This window comes from Canis lupus, chromosome 5 (genome assembly GCF_003254725.2).
Source record: "Canis lupus dingo isolate Sandy chromosome 5, ASM325472v2, whole genome shotgun sequence".
Classification (NCBI taxonomy): Eukaryota; Metazoa; Chordata; class Mammalia; order Carnivora; family Canidae; genus Canis; species Canis lupus.
In genome coordinates this window covers 77,224,610-77,244,818 of record NC_064247.1, presented here as the reverse complement: position 1 = coordinate 77,244,818, position 20,209 = coordinate 77,224,610, and the positions used below count along the sequence as shown (strand labels likewise).

The 20,209-nt window shown below is 41.6% G+C and overlaps 1 protein-coding gene and 1 long non-coding RNA gene across 6 annotated transcripts in view; one reads left to right on the top strand and one right to left on the bottom strand.

Moving 5' to 3' along the window:
• HYDIN (HYDIN axonemal central pair apparatus protein) overlaps nucleotides 1-20,209 on the top strand; it is a 383,279-nt gene that overhangs the window by 33,607 nt on the left and 329,463 nt on the right. The window contains exon 1 of one of the 4 annotated variants that reach the window (XM_049110699.1): nucleotides 19,235-19,313. The exons of the other annotated variants lie outside the window; for them this stretch is intronic. The gene's annotated coding sequence lies outside the window, so the exon portion shown is untranslated. Of the gene's footprint in view, nucleotides 1-19,234; nucleotides 19,314-20,209 lie in introns of those variants that run through there. 4 annotated transcript variants of the gene reach the window in all.
• On the bottom strand, nucleotides 15,294-19,245 carry LOC112646613 (uncharacterized). Of its 2 annotated transcripts, XR_007410977.1 has the most exons (3): nucleotides 18,955-19,223; nucleotides 16,378-18,123; nucleotides 15,294-15,634 (listed from the first exon to the last, which is right to left on the bottom strand). It is a non-coding gene; the product is annotated as an uncharacterized LOC112646613 (long non-coding RNA). The 2 variants fall into 2 exon arrangements; XR_003127748.3 differs by having other exon boundaries at nucleotides 16,378-19,245.

The window sequence follows — 20,209 nt, the reverse complement described above, 5'->3', positions numbered from 1 at the left end:
TCTTGCAAGAAGTTACTGTGGCTAAGTTCAAAAAGGGTGTTGCCTGTGTTCTCCTCTAGGATTTTGATGGAGTCTTGTCTCACGTTTAGATCTTTCATCCATTTTGAGTTTATCTTTGTGTATGGTGAAAGAGAGTGGTCTAGTTTCATTCTTCTGCATGTGGATGTCCAATTTTCCCAGCACCATTTATTGAAGAAACTGTCTTTTTTCTAGTGGATAGTCTTCCCTCCTTTGTCGAATATTAGTTGACCATAAAGTTGAGGGTCCACTTCTGGATTCTCTATTCTGTTCCATTGATCTATGTGTCTGTTTTTGTGCCGGTACCACACTGTCTTGATGACCACAGCTTTGTAGTACAACCTGAAATCCGGCATTGTGATGCCCCCAGCTCTTGTTTTTTTTTTTTTTTTTTTTTTTTTTAATATTCCCCTGGCTATTCAGGGTCTTTTCTGATTCCACACAAATGTTAAAATAAGTTGTTCCAACTCTCTGAAGAAAGTCCATGGTACTTTGATGGGGATTGCATTAAACATGTAAAATTGCCCTGGTTAACATTGACATTTTCACAATATTAATTCTTCCAATCCATGGGCATGGAATATCTTTCCATCTCTTTGTGTCTTCCTTAATTTCTTTCAGAAGCATTCCGTAGTTTTTAGGGTATAGATCCTTTACCTCTTTGGTTAGGTTTATCCCTAGGTATCTTATGCTTTTGGGTGCAATTGTAAATGGGATTGACTCCTTAATTTCTCTTTCTTTAGTCTCATTGTTAGTATATAGAAATGCCACTGACTTCTGGGCATTGATTTTGTATCCTGCCACACTGCCAAATTGCTGTATGAGTTCTAGCAATCTTGGGATGGAGTCTTTTGGGTTTTCTATGTAGAGTATCATGTCATCTACAAAGAGGGAGAGTCTGACTTCTTCTTTGCCCATTTGAATGCTTTTTATTTCTTTTTGTTGTCTGATTGCTGAGGTTAAGACTTCTAGTACTATGTTGAATAGCAGGGGTGAGAGTGGACATCCCTGTATTGTTCCTGACCAAGATCACATTCTTAATACATTTATTTCTACTGGTTTTTAAGACTACAAAAATAGAAAGTTAGAGTTAAATGTATTGAAATATAATTTAATTTTAGCTGAGGAGCTCAGGGGCCCAGACTTTGCAAGTACACACGTTCTCCCTCAATCAGTTCTTCCATATTGTGTGCATGTCAGTGGGGGAGGGGGAAATGGAGGTGAGTGGAGTCCCAGAAGCAAGCCTCTTGCTTTTCTGCTTTTTCTCTCCCTCGAAAAAGTACAGGATCAGAATGAATATCTTCAAGTGGAAAGGCAGCTGATTTCGAGGGCTTAAACATGAGCTGGGGAGAAGCTGTGGATCTTCCTCAATGCACAAAGGAAAGCAAGCTCTTAAGTAAACCATCGTGAAGAACTTAAATTATTGATTAGGAGGGGGATTTAACTTGTCAGGAAGCATTTTTATTAATTTTAGCACATCCTCTTGATATTTGTGTGTCTGTGTCTATGTTTGCGTATTGGAAGTTGTTACACTCAGAAACTAAAGGTTGAGTAGTGTATATACTCTTTTAATTATAATTCAGTTATCAGCTGGGACCTCCCTAGTCTTAGGAAGTTTAGGGAAACTTGATTCAAATACTCCCTTTTACAGCCTGGCTAGAGTTGGCCTGGACCAGAGGGCATCCTTGGAATGCTAGGAATGCTAACGCCAAACCACTGCACACTGGTTGCCCCAAGCTCCACTGAGTCAGGAGCCCTCCAGCACTTCATGGATTTCCAAGAAAGATTCACCTCGCACTATGCATTTAATGAAGTATGCAGCTCTCCCAAAGACTTAAGGGGTCACATAGACCCCCGAACAGCTGTCAACCATGTCTTTGGCTGCTTAGTGTCCCTCTTTCTCTTCCCTGCAACCTTGATTGCAGTCAGCAGCTTTGATTTCTTTGTCTCATCCAGACTCTTTCTGCCTCTCAAGGTCAATGGTGGCAGGGGTCCCACATTTTATCCCGTGAGGATATACCACGAAATTTCTTTTTTTTTTTAATTTTATTTATTTATTCATAAGACAGAGAGAGAGAGAGAGAGAGAGAGAGAGAGAGAGAGAAAGAAGGCACAGGCAGAGGGAGAAGGGAGAAGCAGGCTCCATGCAGGGAGCCTGACGTGGGACTCGATCCCGGGTCTCCAGGATCAGGCCCTGGACCCAAGGCGGCGCTAAACCGCTGAGCCACCCGGGCTGCCTACCACAAAATTTCTTAACAAAGGTGGGTCTCATCCACGAGAAAATCTTAAGCCAGCTATGTAGAGAATAAAATTGTGCCTATTACATTACATAATAAATATCTTATACAAACATGGATGAAAATTTCTGACCTGATTTGGGAAGAATTAAGCCATCTTCTTTTTTTTTTAAGATTTTATTTATTTATTCATGATAGACACACAGAGAGAGAGGCAGAGACACAGGCAGAGGGAGAAGCAGGCACCATACAAAGAGCCTGATGTGGGACTCGATCCAGGGTCTCCAGGATCACGCCCTGGGCTGCAGGCAGCACTAAACCACTGCGCCACCGGGGCTGCCCAAGCCATCTTCTTTCTGTCTCTTTGCCCAGATCTTATAAGATAAAAGTCCACCCCCGATTACACATTTTTTGCTCTTTTCTCCTGGAGTTTATTAGGAAGGGCTAAACTAAGAAAAGAGCTTAACTCTCTTCTTGTTTTAGGGACATCATGGAATTTTACTCAGAAGTATGTGGCTTGATGCATTAGCGAACCCCTCAGGATACTGGCTTTGCAAGGGGAATTGTGTCTGCATCTTAAAAATCAAGTGATGCATTTTTCCTAATGGGAAGCATTAAAGATTCAAGTCTGATTTGTACCAGACACCATAATAATGAGAAAGTTGTCAAAGCCATTTATCAAGAAAGAGCTAGAGGGAGATCAGGTCAGATGGATGAGACTCTGGGTGACCTGGAGCCTCTGAGTAGGGATCCTGTTTCTCTTGGAATGGGCACATCTGAGCAAGGTTGGGAAACTGTTTGGGGTGGAGGTCAGAAGTCTCACCTGGCTTTCATTTCTTCTTACTCAACATGTCTGGACTCAGAGTCCACTTAAAAAGTTGTGCTTTGGTCACTGGAGAATAATAATAATGATAATGACTAACATTTATTGCATGCTTACTATATAGCAGACACAGTGTTTAATGTATACATGAAAAGATGCTCAGCTTTATTGAGTCACCAGAAAAATACAAACTGAAACTATAGGGTGATAATACTACATACCATTAGAATAGAATGGCCAGGGACATCTGGGTGGCTGAGCAGTTGAGCGTCTGCCTTCAGCTCAGGGCATGTGATCCTGGAGTCTGGGATAGAGTTCTACATCAGGCTCCTTGTGGGGAGTCTGCTTCTCCCTCTGCCTATGTCTCTGCCTCTCTCTCTCTCTCTCTCTCTCTCTCTGTGTGTGTGTGTGTGTCATGCATGAATAAATAAATAAAAATAGAATGGCCAAAATGAAGACATCACTAAATACCAAGTGTTGGTGAGAATGTACAGCCACTAAAGTCTCATATACTACTACTAATAGGAATTTAAATCGGAACAACCACTTTGGAAAATTGGTTTGTGTCTGCTAAAGCTGATACCCTCTGACCAAGAGATTCTACTTAACCCAGAAATTGTATACATATTTTACATATATTTATGTATACATATTTTATGTATATTTATGTATAAGAAATTTCAAAGTGGTACTATTTGTAAAAGCCCCAAAATGGAAACAACTGAAACCTCCATCAAGAGTAGAATGGATAAATAAATTATAGAATATTCACAAAACATTCTACTATATAGCAATCGGGATGAATAAACTCCAACTACATGCAACACTGGATGAATCTCACTTACCTAACAGTAGCTTGATGAGGTAGTTCTTATTCTTCCTCTCATTTTACAGATGAGGAAAGTGAGTGCTGAGAGGGTACATTACTGCTGGAGCCCACAAAACTTGGCAGTGAAGTAGTTGGGATTCAAACCCTGGCATCTGAGTTCTATCCTTTAAGCAATATGTACCACTGCTCCACGCCTCTAGTCATACAAACAGCAGGCGTTTAATGTGTGTGCTGCTTTGGTGTTAACACACCCAAAGGCACAGAGTGGAGCTGGTACAGGCTGGTCCTGCAAAAGGCGTCTGTCTACCAGCTAAGTCTGATTACCACGTGCCAGGCTTCATACAAGTGCTTCACCTAGAATATAATGTTTGATCTTCACAACAGTTCCTTTGCAGTGGGTACTGTTGCACCCATTTCCATTTTTACAAAAGCGGAAACAGATATGGAGAGGTAAAGTAATTGTCACCTATCCAAGTGACGAGCAATATCACTAGTATGTGATGCGGCCAGAATTCAAAGCCAAGTCTGCGTACTACAGAGTCTTTACCCTTTATTATCTCACCACATGCCTCTCCTCCATACCAACCAGGGCAGCAAAGCCACAGAGCCAGAGTCCAGCAGGAACTACTGCTTCTGGTCATAGAACTTGAGTTCTTTGAACTTTATCAGTTGACAAAAGCAATGAGAATTTGAGACCAGCCTCCTGAGGGTTCACGAGGTCAACTGGCTTCTGAGCAAAATATCTACCATAGATTGTCTTTGCCCACTTCCAAGGGAAGAAGAAGCTTGCATCTCCACAGGAGGAAGATCACAGTTAAGTTGTCATTTTCATCATGTCATATCAAGAGTGTAAGCAAACTTTTCAAAATGTCAGCATATAATAACTCTTTCCTCTTCTCAAATTTGTGTTCCTATCTGTATTTTGTATCTCAGTTAATGGCATCACCACACACATAGTCATGAAGACTACAAATTGCATCTGCTCTTTCTTCTCCATCTTCCATCCAACTAGCCATACTTATCAATTACTAAGATACTAGTGTCTTGTCGCTTTCTATTTTTCCCTGTCTCTCATTCACTCTGTCTCTGGTTAACTCTGTGTTATTTTTTCCATAAACCGTTACCATAGCACCCTACCTAGTCTCTCTGATTCCATTTCCTTACCTCTCCATGTCATTCCTCCTCATTGGTCTAATATCAACTCTGCCTTCAGAAATCTCAGAATGGTTCCCCATCACATACAGAATAATGTTTATATTATTGGTGTGGAATTCAAGGATCTTCTAGTGCTAGCTCTGAGTAACCTTGTTTGCCATTGTAAATATTCGTTGCCTTACTCTTACAGTTAATGTTATTTTGGAATTTATTTATCTCAAAATTAAATGTTTTCTCAAATCTCCCCCCATTAGAGTAAAGGAAACGGTGTGTTGTATGTATGTGTATGGTATGTGTACCTCACTGGCCATATGTTCCTCTCCACACCATGACTTTCTCTGGACAAAAGAGCTACCCATGACTTCAAGTCTGATATGACTAGGACAGGTCCACTTGCTGCATAGTTTGTATCAAATTAGGAAAGATGAGAAGGAAAAAGAAGGTAAGGAGGAAATACAATTTCTCAGAAGTATATGTATGCTCAACAAAACCTCTACTTGCTTTCCTTCCTCTGGAATTAGAATTATAACCTCTATTCTCTTACACTCTCTGTGGGTCAGAAGTCCTGGCACAACTTAACTTAGCTGCTCCTCTGGCTCTGGATTTCCCACAGGGCCACAATTTCTAAAATTTACTGGCTAAACCTTAACTACTTCAAACTTCTATAGCTCTGAGAGCTTTTGTCACACTCCGGGAATGGTGTTTAAATGAACATTAAATTCCTTCATTGTGCTTGAATGTATAATATGGTTGTCTGAAATTTTAATAAGCAAAAGAAATTGGCTTTCAAATTCTATCTGCCAATTATTCATGCAAGTCCACGATCTTCATTATTAAAGTTTAGAAGTGCACGAAGAATTGGTCAAAGTCTCCTAGGTGCTTGCTGAGGAATGCATAAGCAGTCTAGACCAGAGACCATTTTTTATGCCCAGCCCTAGATGAAGAGAAAGGCCAACAGAGGGAGGGAAACAAGAGCAGAGAGAGTGGGAACTATGGGCCCAGGAGTGCTCACAGGCAAGATTTTGGATAAGTCATTGAATTAATTAATCAGGAAGATTAATGCTCTCTTGGCATACTTATAAATATTGAGCTCTTAGCAGCTCAGTGAATCTGTGTTATGGGAAAAGGCAGAGACTGTGCAGAAATAGTCACACTGATTCAGAAACTATTTTCATTTTCAGAGCTTCTAAATGATGAAATTATTTTCTGAGAGTGGAATAAGAGCTGTTACTCTGGGATGGGAAACATCCACGGATCCTCTAATAAAAGCAGCTACTGTGACCAAACCATTGATGTTTTCACAGCCTCTGGGAATCCCATTTATCCATGGTGTAGAATGCTTTCATCTTACGTGACTTCAGATAATTCTGTGTTGCCCATGGCAGAAGGAAAGGCCATTTTTTAAGGGGTTAGGTAGTAAGGTGCAGACACTGACAGACCAAGACAGTTGGTCAGAAATAGGAAGAACACATGGGCAGAACAAATCACGTAATTCCACTATATCCGTGTAACTTAGAAACACACACACTCACCATCCACCCATGTGTATGTCAGCTGTGTTCCTCCACTAGGCTCCCAATTTTCCCTTGTTAATACTAAGAATTCTTTGAAATACTCACTTTTGGTGTATTATCCATGTTGTGACTACCTTTATTAGTGCAGATAGGCAATACTTGATTTAATAAATGGTCTGTGATGTTGCTGCTACCTGATTTTAATTTTTATTTCTCTTCCCCCCAACACCTCCATTCCGATAAGGGGGATTTTTTTTCTTAAATCCTAACATAATTTTAGATTTTACCTTGCATTTCACTGCTTAAGCAGCATGAAGTAAAAGTCATTGCCCTCAGATTTCAAAGTCATAACTGTCTCTATAGGGTCAGCAACTAGGACCAAATCATATTAGGGTCATCCTGGCTGTGGTTAATCCCTCTGATATGTCCATCTGCTTTTCTAATGAGGCCAGGGGCCTGAGGACGCTCCAGAGCCTCAGGGTTGGTCTAATGGGAAGAGGAGGGCAAATGAGGCGCATTTAAATTTGTTTTCTTATTTACTTTTAACATTCAGCCTGGTCAGCTTACGAAAGACCGCTAGCTTAGTGCCTGCCTCCTTCTGGCTTTTTCCCATGGCGTGATGATAGAGGCTCTATCTTTTATATTTAGTCTGGCTGGAGAATAAACAACTGAAAAATCTCCTCTCTTTATCCCTGGTATCTGACACAGCTGATACAGTCTTGAATTCTAGGTATCTGAGAAATACGTGTTTAAATGAATGAATATGTGAGTTCTTATATATGCCTCTCCATTTCTGTAACAGGATATTATGATTATCAGAGCAAATTTTTATATGGACTCAAATATTTCTTTCTATTTTGCAGGGGCTAGGGGTGGGCAGGCACAGAGAGAATCTCAGGTGGAGCCCGACCCGGGGCTGGGTCCCACAACCCTGGGGTCATGACCTGAGCTGAAATCAAGAGTTGGACAGTTAACTAACTGAGCCACCTAGGCGCTCCCAAACATTTCTTTCTTCTCTTCTGGGTCATCTAGACATTTTGCACATCCTTCCTCATTTTGCCAGAAAGAGAATCTGACCGTTGTCTCACCTTTCCTCTTAAGTCCAGGTAGCAGCTCACCCCCATTTTCTCCTCTTTATAGTTCTTGGCTTTGTCATTCTCCCATCTTTCATTCCCAAGCACCTAAGATTACATTTTATCTTCAAAATTGCCTTCTTCACCATGGCTAAGCCCGGATGAGCCATTTATAGGAATGTGGTATGTAGCCCCACATCTGGAAGCTTCACCCCTCTTTTCCCTCTGCTCCCTGGGGTTCTGTTTGTTTCCAGTGGCATCCCCAGGGCCTGGCATGGAGGCAGCTCTCATGAATAGCTGTTGGATATATTAAATAAGGTTTTGGTGACCCCCCTCCCTGCCAGTGGCTGGCATGATCTGCTTTAGAGCAAGGACTCAGTATACTATATGAAGAATCCATCAAAGCACATGAATAAGTGAGTCAAAATTTTACTGGTCCTTCAATGGCTACTTCAAGTTCAACTTCATTTGAAGCTTTCTTGAAGAATCCAGCCAACCAGTCTTTCTCTTCTTAACCAGTCTTGTATTAGTGAATCTTTTAATAGATTATTACAGTGATGTTTATTTTGTGATGTATTATTATTGCACATTAATTTTTGTGTGTCTCAGTGTCCCATCTCCCCTTGATTGCAAAGCTTCATTGGGAGCTAATTTTTATGGGATTTGAAGTTTATACAATTTTGGAAGCCCTTTAGTATAAATACAAACTAGAAACAAAACTGAATTTTTTAAAAAGGATGAGTTGTAACAAACTTAAAACTTAAAAAAACCCTGATAAGTACCACACACGTCGCAAAATAAAAAATAAGATTTTATTCATTAGCCCCCTGCTGCATTTTTGTGATTTTCTTCTGTACTCATCTGCCTAATCTTTTTTTTTTTTTTTTTAAGATTTTATTTGTTTCTTCATGAGAGACACATAGAGAGAAAGGCAGAGACATAGGCAGAGGGAGGAGCGGGCTCCCAGCGAAGGTCTCCATCCCAGGACCGTGGGATCATGCCCTGAGCCGAAGGCAGACGGACAACCACTGAGCCACGCAGGTGCCCCTTGTCTGCCCAATCTTTGACTGCCTTTTCATATAATAGTGGTTTTGTAGTATCATTTTCTAGAGAAAATAGACAGTTCAGTCTTTTCTCTAGGATGGTTGATAATAACTGGTGTTTTTAATTATTGCTTAGTTTCCTATATATTTTTGTGTGCTATCTCACACATAGACATATTTACTCTTTGCAGTTCTGCGATACCTGTGGGCTCTACAAACACAGGGACTCTATTTTGTTAGAGCTTATTCAAAACGAAAAGAAAGCATAGTGCTTCTGTAATCATATACAGTGCATTATCAAGTACTTTCCTAGCAAGAGAAAATTTGGATTTTTGCCTGAGTATTGATAAGAATGAAAACCTCTGCTTAAAATGATACATACCTCATGATTGGTAGATTTTTTTCACAGATGAGCTCTCAGCCCAGCCCTTTGAAACTATATGTTTTCTTGACCACATGTGTTTGATTCCATATGATTTTTCATATCAGTCCCTGATCCTGGGTGTTCACACCTACTACTTTTTAAATTATGACTCATGGCTTCCAGACACAACAAGTGTCTGGTGTCTCCTCATGACAGGCATTTCTCCCTGGGTCTTCTCTTGACAGTTAATCAACAGTCCTGTTGGCATGTCTTGGATTTACATTTTTAGGAAGTCTAAAACAATGAAGTCTGTTTTAAATTCCCTTTCAAACCAGACATAGTCTATATTGACTAATCCTCAGGACATGAAGCAAGATATATTTCCTCCCTACAAACAAGACAGTGGGTAATTAAACATGATGCTGACAGTTTTTATTCCTAGGCCCTGTAAGAACATTATAATTCATCTTTTAATTGTTGAGCTGAGTCTGATGTCCTAGCAGAAGTCCAGTTCCCCAAATTGAATAAATAGAAACTGCTCATAGCAGAGGGGCAGACACAGAAGATGGAGTGCCTACAGAACTAGATGAGGAAACAGGGTCACATCATCCTGACCTTAGATTCAGGCCAGGCCGACCTAAGTCTTGCCACTTTACTGCCTGTGTAATTTGGGCAAGTCACTCGTGCTTTCGATCCCTCAGCATCTCATTTATGAAATGAAAAGACTAACCTACTGTGGGCTTGTGAGGATTCATGTTTGCAGAGCACTTTTACAGAAGCATGGGATAAGAACTTCAGAATGTTAGGTATCATTTCTTTTAACATTTCTTTCTCTTCTAGGTCTATCTAGCTATCTAACATCTTTGGTTATTTAAGCCTTTTCCCAGAGTCCAGCCTCTCCAACTGGTTTTCAAAATCAACTTTTTTTTTTTTTTTTTGATAACAGGGTTCAGGACTAAGTCATTTTCTGCAGCATTTTGCAAATAATAATCTCTCCCATTCATTTAACAATCTACTATTTATAAAGTGTTTTTCTTTGCTACTCAGGCTTCAGAATGATCCTCTCTCTAATGGTGGTGTCAACGAGCTCACCATGCTCTGCCCTTCCCCTGCCCCTGCCAGGCTGGTGCCCAGCAAGCCTGCCACACTAGTAGCTCCTCCCTTGTAAATGTCTGGCTGCCCCTGCTGGTCATCCAGATCTCACCTCTGGGGTCACCTTTTCACAGGGGTCCCTGGCTCACCTCCTTAGCTATTCTCCCTCATAGTGTCCTAGTTTACTATTTCATAGCACTTTTCACATCTGATACTTTACTTGTTTATTTTTTTATCTAAATTCTTATGCTATAACATGAACCTTGTGAAAACAGAAATGTTTTCCTCTGTTTCCTTAGGGCATGCATTCTCAATAGGTATGATATCATCCCCAAGGGACAAAAACTGGTTCTTGAGGAGGCAAAAAAATCACTTAAAAAAAAAGATTTTATTTATTCATGAGAGACACAGAGAGGCAGAGACAGAGAGAGAAGCAGATTCTCTGTAGGAAGCCTGATGCAGGACTCTATCCCAGGACCCCGGGATCATGACCTGAGCCAAAGGCAGATGTTCAACCAGTGAGTCACACAGATGCCCCCAAATCTCACTTTTCAATGTGTAGAACACAGGTGTATATATAGTACATAGACTGATATACAGTATATACATGTTATGAAAATTTGGGAAGCATAATTATAACAAAAGTGTCTAAAAAGTTTCCTTAGGGAAACCATAGTGAATAAAAAAGGTTGAGAACACTGCTTTATAGGATAGAACACAGCATAGCTCATAAATAATATTTTTTGAATGTCTGAATTGTGCCATTTGATAGTAGCTGCAGAAACTGAGATTCGGAGAGGTGAAGTAGCTAGCCTCAGGACCAAAAGGTGATGGATAGTAGAACTGAGTCCCCGACCTACGTTTCCTGGCTCTTGTGCTTCTTATTCTAAGCCAACTAATAAATATCCAACATATGCTTTTTGAACATATTAGACATTTTTACAAGAGGAAGCAAAACAAGCTTATATTTTCTAAGTGATACAATCAATGATCTCAGACATTACATTTAGAAAAGTCCCTCTAGTCTTCTTTTATGAGTTATATGATGCGTTCTACATGACTCATCTTTGAAATGGAACTCAATGCCATCTCCTGCTCTTGGTAAGATAAGAATAAAAAGGTGGAAAATATTTGTAGTGTGTTAGCAATTGTTTCACAGCATCTGTGGGCCAAAAGAAATAGCCAACAATTCCATTTATTAAGTAATCAGGTCCAGATAACTTTTTTTTGAATATCATCTATTATTTATTGATTTCAGTCACAAATACACCAATGTACTGTTTCCTTTTTTTTTTTTTTTTTAAAGTACTGTTTCCTAACAAAGTGAGATGCTTAGTAGTACGGGAGAATACCAAGTTATGACAGAGATGCTGCCTTTAAGGACCTTATCAAAATAACTAATATTCACAATGCAAATATTTTATGCCAAGGTGAGGTGCCGACAAAACTACACACTAAGGGATTCAAAAAAATATCAAAAGAAGTAAGCACCGAGAGATTCAAATGAATCTGAAAAAAAACTTCACAAAATTAAATGAGGTAATACATGCAAAGCCCTTAGAACCCTTAGTGCTTGGATATGTGACAGGGACTCCAGTATGTTCACAACCCCACTCCCCAGCCAGAAACCCCATGCCTCAGACTTCACTGCAGTCCCTATGTCCCCAAACTTTAATCTTTCTATCCTGAATGTGTCTGAAAGCTTGTAAACAGGCGGAGACGGGACATTGGTCATAAGCTTTATATACATACACTGAATCATTCTATTTAATGAGCGCACAGTCCAAGTTCTACAACTGCTGTGAGTGACCGCACACACAGGTTATCTACTTTCTTTCATCAGTGACTTTAGGTGGGATACTCCAAGGTACTGGATTTGGGACCTTGTTCCATGGTCGGGTGGCTCAATAGTTAAAACGTGGTTAGGCAGTCCAGAGGTCACAAGCTGCAAAATGTAGGATATAGTTCAGAGATTGTGTTTAATAGGCTGAGTGGGAAAAGGAAGAACGTAGATACCAAAGAAATTGGAAAGGAGCCTCCCACGGTACACACCTTCCTCCTCCGAGTTGGGAGTTACATGTGTTTCTGGTCACTGACAATAACGGAGCCTGAGAAGCCCCAGGTGAAGGGCACAGGGCCGCCGGCGCCCAGGCTGCTCATGCCTGGTTCTCCTCCGCGGAAGCAAGCCGCGGGCCTTTCTTTCCTTCCACAGACACCTGAGGAGTAGGGGTGGGGGCCGGGGCGGCGGGCAGCGACCCGGGGCCTCGGCGGGGGCGGGCAGGTCCAGATAACTTAATAAGCCCATATGTCCTAACGGCGTAGTGCTTGTTGATCACTGCACACTTTCTCAAGCCTTGGAATCATCATCACACACCGCCATTCTCATTTCCTGTGCCACATTAATTTTCAAGTGGTTCTTGTTTTCATCACAGCAGTTATTGGAAACCCCACTTTGACATGATTTGGTCATTGAAAACAGTATAATAATCTAGTGTTGAAACTGTGGACTATTAAGCTAGTAGTTTTCCAACAGATACATCTGTGATTCCTGTGAAAATTTAAAATATCCAGAGACACTCCTGTGAATTCAATGTAGTGCCCTGAGATGCCTCAGCACACACTTTGAGAAATGTGACACTAGACCAGGCATGAAGCTGGCTTGAGGTAGATTAGTGGCAAGAGAATTGGAAAGAAGTGGGAAAATCTGATGGTGTACGGAAGTGAAAAATTGAAGGCAGGGAAAACTTCTCTAAAAATGGCAAAGGAATAGGATGTGGGGATGGAGGAAAGAGGTTTGGAAAATGAAATTTGGGGCCTGGCTGAGAGAACTCCTATGTAGTAGAGGGCTTTGAGGACTCTTATTTTCTTAAGAATGACTACTGTCCTCCATATAGGAGTGGCCCTGGCCTCTGTACCATTCAGTGTGACTTGCCTCTGGCAGAGGATTGAACTGGAGGAGTATGTTGCACTCAAGTCAGCCTAAGCCAGTTGGATTTTCCCTTCCAAGAATTTGTGATTAAAACTTACTGTGTTCATTTCCTATGATGGTGGCAAAAAATTACCACTAACTAGGTGGCTTCAAACAGCAGAAATTTATTCTTTCACAGTTCTGGAGGCTAGAAGTCTGAAATCAAGGCATAGGCAGGCCCACACTTGCTTTGGAGGTTCTGGGGAGAATCCTTTCTTGCCTCTTCCAGTTACTGGTGGCTGTTGGGGGCCCTTGGCTTCCTTGACCATACCACTCCAATCTCTGCTCTGTGCTCACGTTGCTACCTCTTCTTTATGTGTCTGTGACTTCTCTCATTCTACCTTTTACAGGGTTGATAGATTTAGGATGTAGCTGGATAATTTGGGATAATCTCATATTTCAAGACCCTTAATTACATCTGCAAAGACCTTTTTTTTCCAAATAAGCTAACATTCATACAGTATGGGTAGTGGGATCTGAACATACCTTTTTCAAAGCCACCATTTAACCCACTACCCTTGGAGACTTAGAGATACTTGGGCGCAGAGAGGATGGGTATCTATGGCATTGGGATGACTGTTTTGTAAGATTTGGGTAGGGGATGGAGACAGGTCTAAGGTGAAAAGAAAAAAATAACACAGGTATCTATAGAGAAGGAGAGGCATCTGGGCACAGGGAGAGGTAGGCAGACAGAGGAACCAGCCCTGCTTTGGTTCTGTTTAATTTTCCATTTCTTGGTTCCTATACCCTAAGGATCCAGCTGCCCTCAGGTCCTATGATTTAGGTGAATTCTTCAGTTAATTCTCCTATTGGCTTAAGATAGTTGGAGTGAGTTTCTCTAATTTTCAACCAAGAGCCTTGATGAAGGCAAAATAGCAGGAGGGTGGGAGATTGGTCTCAATTTTGGCAAACCTTCGGTCTCCTTAAGCCTGTGATTTATGCTACCCAAGCATCAACAGAAAATTTTGGCAGTGGCTACTCACAAAATGAGGCTGATTAGAATGTGTGTGTGTGTGTGTGTGTGTTTTAACACGAAACAGGAAAAAGTGGTTCATTTACTTCACTGTCTCAGAATGTGAGGAATTAAAATTTTTTCTACAATAATCCCATCCTACACACTCCTCAGAGCACTTGAGAGAAATGTGTTTCACCTTGAGCTCCAGTGAAGGAAAACACAGGGATTTGCCCAGCATGGTCAGGATACAAAGGGACCAACTAGAACTCATGCCCTGTGAAAAACTGTTGGGAGACTTAGGTAAAATGGAGGACTTAGCCACAATGGATGTTTTTTAAACTGGAAAAATTGTCTCATAAAGGAGATCTAGGAGTCCTATTCTGTGTAATTTCAGGAAGAAGTTTTCAAAAATTTTCACTGTTCGAATATGGAGTGTCAGTGTGTGATCTTAGGTTTGAGAAAGTGTGAGAAGTAAGCAGCTTAAAGAAACAAAAGACTGAGCCCCTTGAGGGCAGGGACAGTATCGTATTTGCTGAGTACACTCAGTACCTAACATAAGCTCAGTGCTTAGTGGGTTCTCAGTCAAAGCTTGGTAAAGAGCAAGAGCTTAAGCAGAAGTCAGATGTCTTAAGCTGGTTTGGGTTGCTATGACAAAAATACAATACACTGAGTGAGTTGAACAGTTCTGGAAGCTGGGAAGTCTAAGATCAAGGTGTCAGCAGATTCAGTGTCTGCTGAGAGCCCACTTCCTGGTTTGTAGACTCTTTTTGCTGTAACCTTACATGGTGGATGGGTTCTAGGGAGCTCTCTGCAGTCTATTTTATAAAGGCACTAACCCTGTTCATGAGGGCTTCACCCTCCTGATCGAATCACCCAGTGGCCCCACTTCTTAATACCATCACACTGGGGGTTAGTGAATTTCAAATTTTGGATAATGACACAAATACTTAGTCTTTAGCACTGGTCAACTATTTGGAGGTGATGGCAAAGAGACAGAAAACTAGACTGAAGGGTGGTGATAATACTAATAGAATGATATTTTTCCTTTATTAAACACTTAGTTTATGTTATTGTCTCATGCTTCACCAATTGTATGCAGTAGTTGATCCTATTTTACAGGTGTGGTAACTTAACTACAGAGAGGTTACGTAGCAAACTCCACACAGGGAGTAAGTTCAGAACTGAAGTCATGTCATAATAATAAGAAAAATTATTGCTCATGTATTATTCTAAAAATTATATACACATTTATTTCTATGGCTCTTTACAGTGAATTCATGCTTTCTGGGTATGTGCCCCCTACGTTCTTGACCATGGCCCTTCTCTGCATGGGTCCCCTGGACCAGGATTGCTGAGGTGGGCTGGGTAGGCTTGAGGCCCCAGGGTAACAGGCCAACTTAACCACTCTGAAGTCTAAGGAGGGCTCAGTCTTCACTGCTCATTGACCCAGTGATCTGCTCACACCTTGGAAAGAAGAGGGCCTGGCCTCATCTCTTATCCCATACGAGTGTGAGGTTCTGTAGGGGTCTGGCAGATGCAGAATTGAGACAGTCTTCATCTTTCCTGTTGAAGGCACATAAATGGAAGTTAGCAAAGATCCCTAAATTTGATCCACTTATTAATGCCGAAATTAGTTTTCAGCGGGATATCCATTTCTAGATGCATGGCTTTTTAAACATTTTTGCATTTGTTTTTCCCTTTGTTGCCTGCCCACCTGTCTATCTAGCACTGAGAACAAGCCAGGCTTTCATCACCATGCAGCAGCTGCAGATAGACCCTGAGGGAATAGCAGCTCTCAGAAGCCCCAGAAAGGCCTCTAGGGGTTGGGGATTAAATGCCAGTCTTAGGTCTGGCTACGAGGTGCTATGCGACTTTAGATAATCTGTTTTTCTCCCTGTAATAATATGCACTTTAATCCTTAACTTTATACATCTTCTACTGCTCTGTACACTTCAAGAATAACACATGTTCCTGCTTGTATTTATAGCCTGTCTCATATTTCTTCTGTAACCCTTAAGTCAGACAAGCATGACTTGTGGGCTGCAGTCATAAAGCAACTTGATTTTTGTCTTGTAGTTTCTTTTTTAAAATGTCTCTGTGGGACAAATTGTTTCCCTGTCTGTGGCTGAATTCAGGTGCCAAGACCTTTACAGACCCTCCTGGGTGTCAAGATCCAGTCTCAGTACAGTTGTTAAAATGTTATGTCCAAGGTGATGGTCAAAACTTTTAAGTATGGCTTCTCTCCTGTTTTAGTTCGGGCTGCTGCAAGTAGGAACGCTACAGCTGGGGAATGAGAGTGGGGTCACCTTCTTCTTTCCTGTTGTCTTCTACTTGGGCTCATTGCCAGCCTCTGCACCTGTGCCCCAAGTTGGGCAACTGTTTTCTGGCCCCGTTGGGATTGGAGCATGAAGAGGGAGGAAAGAAATAGACAATAAGAAAATTGTTATTTGTCTGATACTGCCATGATTAAGATGATACTTCTACTTGTGGGGCACTTTCAGGAATCTTTCAGAAAGCTTACCCTCATCACCAGGCATCTGTACCCTGTAGTTCTCATAATGGGGTCAAAGGCATCTCTTGTTTGCCTGGTCCTTGGCCCCTAGGAACCTAACAATCTTTGATGAAGTCTCTTGTTGCACCAGATTTTCCTCTCAGAATGGATCCAAAATGACCCTACCCGTCTTTCTTGTGTGGCCCATACCTGCTCTATAGAAAACCCCCATGCATTTTTTTTTTACCTTGATATATCCTGGGGGTTGGGGGCAGGTTGTCCCCAACCAACCAATTCTTCCTTTGCTGTCTGCTGACTAGTTCACCCATCTCTTGCCCTTTAGAACTTCCAGGTAGGATTCAGACACAAGCCCTCTGTGCCCTCTGATATGGCAAACTCACTGGTGGTCCCTGTAAAAACCTTTCTTTAGACTAGAGATTAGGAGATGGGGTTCACAGCTGAGCTCTCTTCCCCAGTCACCTTTTCCCGAACCTATTTTCTTTGGAAATTCTTGTTCTAGTTCTTCTATTTGAGGTTGCTGTCTATCCTGCTTTCAGTTGAAATGTCTCTTTCATTTTTTAAGATTATGTACTTTATTTATTTATTTATTTATTTATTTATTTATTTATTTATTTATTTATTTATTTATTTATTTAAAGTATCTCTACACCCAACATGGGGCTCAAACTCATGATCAAGAGTTATGTGCTCCTTTGATTGAGCCAGCTAGGTGCTCCCTGAAATGTCTGTCTTAATATCTGTAATAAGATGTCACTTGTTTATTCAACTAGCATTAAGCTCCCACTAGACCAGTGCTAGCTAGTAGAAATATAATGCAAGCCACATACATAATTTAACACTTTCTAGCATTTCAACCTAATGATTAAAAACAAGAAACAAGTGAAAATAACTTTAATAATAATAATCTTGTTTAACCCAATATATCCAAAATGTTGTTTCAGTATGAAATCAATATTAAAAATTATTAATGAGATATTTTACAGTATTGTTTTGCACTATGTTTTTGAAATCTGCAGTTTATAGTTGCTTCACGTTCCAGTGTGGACCAGACACACACCAAATGCTCAATGGTCACATGTGTCTGGTGGCTACTGTAATAGACTGTATGGCGGTAGAGTGAGCTCTATAGGCAAGACGGGTGATCTTGGTCATCACTATATATCACAGTGCTTGGCATATGGTAAACACTGGATATTTGTGAAATAGAACTGGAATATAATAGAATGAAGAAATTATCCAGAGACTTGTTCAATGACTTTCCACACCATGTATAGTCTAAATCATTCAATTCTGCCTACATTAAGTTAGTCCATGTGGTTTGTAATTCATTTACCCCCTAAGCATTTATGCTTCATAAAGGCAGAGATGTTTTGCTCTTATCCTCACGATCCACTGTAGTTCCTAGTTTTGTGATATGGAGGTTCATGTAGTCAACGGATATTTATTTCGTGTCTGTGCCAAGCCAGTTATTTGGGGTGCTGGGGATCCTGTGTTGAGTCATATCCTCAGGGAGCTCACAGACAATACGGAGTCACAAGGGCTATGAAGGAAAGAAAGGGTGATATGATAGGGTGTGACTGGGGATGGGCGGGTAAAGGAGGAGGGAGAAGTTGCTAGTCCTTTGAAAAGCTAGATTAAGGTCAATCTGATAGTCTTTTCTCACACTCTTGCAAACTGTCTTCTTTTCAGCTGTATTGGCCTTTCATTTTTCTCCAACATTCAAGTTCATTTCTTTTAACTGCTTTTCTTTTGCCTGTGTTGCTGTCTTCCTTGCTGGTGTCTTCTCTAGCTGGTGTCTTCTCACATCTTGGTTCAAATGCCATCTCCTCAGCGTGAACCTCTCTGACCACCCTGTTTATAGGGCATGTTACCTTAGACACTTTCTACCATATCACCACATTTTATATATTATCAGAAACTGAAATGATCTTGTTTATTCATCTGTTGTTTCCTACACCACAAGGAAAACTAAGAAATTAGGGCTTTTGTCTTTACAATTGCTATACTCCAGTGGCTAGAAAGGTGCTTCTTTGACAAATGTATGGCTCATAATTAATGATCAATAGTTATTGAATGAATGAATGAATGAATGAACGAATGAAAGTCAAGAGATAGTTCGAGTCTTTGAGAGATGTCTCAAGGCAGGATTTGAATGAAGCCACAGTCTAAATGAAGTCTGGGAAGAAACACACTATTTGTGTCTGTGATCTCTGAGAAGGAAGAAGGGGTTAATGCATATAGAAACTATTCGTTCCGACTGTCTTGGGTTCTGGCCCAGGCTCCTTTGAGAATCTGTACTTAGAGACCACCCTACCGGTTAAATGGATATAAGCTTTTACAGATAACTTAAGAAGGTTCATGCACATTTTACCTGAAGAGGTAAAATTGACTCCAAGTTAAACATTCCTGAGGAAATGCGAACCCTCACAGTACCACGGGGAGACACATGTTGAGTGAGATAACGCAGGAGCATCCTTCAAGAGGTAGGACGGGTGCCTGCTGACGGGGCCTCTAAAGACGGAGGGTGCCTGAAGAATTCCCGAGAACGAGTTCAAGTCCGCCCACCAGCGCAGCCAGGCAGTTGCTATGGACGCTGGCCTGCTCCAATCGCGCCGCGGCTTGCTCAGCTGCGCCGTCCGTGGTTGCTGTGGCAACGGATGGCAACAGCTCCGGCCCGACGAGAGGAGCAGGAGCTCGGAGCCGGGTGCGGGCCCCTGGGCGGCGGCGCCTGTGAGTTGGCAGCAGGGTCTTGGGGGGGAACAGGGCGCAGAGCTGACAGGCAGTCGGGGCTGCACGAGGGTCCGAGGTCCTGGCAGCGATCAAGGGGTCACCGCGCGAGGGGCTTAGGGACTGGCCGGGGCATCCTCTCCTCGTGCTCCCACCCTTCGTCTCAGGGCCCCTCAAGTTTTCCAGACCCCGCTCCTCCTCAGCCTTCCCCGGCCCCTTCTTCTCATTCCCATGACAATAGCAGAGCCTCCGACCCGGGGTGTTCACTTTGCTTCTAACTTCTATTTAGCCCTGAGGCCTCGAAGCAATCATTTTTCAAAGATTTTGTGTTTTGTGGCCCAGGTGGGGTGCCACGCTCCCACCCCCTGGTCCTCTGCACTCTCCTTCCCAGGAAGACCGTGACGATCAATGTCTCATCTCACCAATACACCCTCAGATGTACTTCATCTAAATGGTCGCATTTCATAGCCATGGTCCTGCTCTAAAATGGTTCGTTTTAAGGATTAGCTCGCCTTTACAGTGGAGCATTCTAGGCCCAGCAAGCGCCCCATGATGAGGGCGAGTGAGTGCCTGTTGCTATGACTCACCACCTATGCTGGATGCCAGGTGTATTGTCCTCTGTGTGTGCTCAACTGTTTACCTTGGATTTGCTTCTTGCTCCCTTCCTCTAGTAAGTCTTGGCCTTTTCATTTCATAATATTTCAAATACTATGTATTTTATCAAGATGATTCTTCCCTACTCTTCTTTACTCCTTAAAGTAATCAACGTCCTACTTCATATCCAGTACTAAGGTATTTTGCAGGAGAAAAAAAAAAAATAGTGTTACCCACAGGATCTGTGACATACTCTTGATTAGGCTATTTGGTGGAGTCACATTTTACTCTGTTAGTTTCAGAAG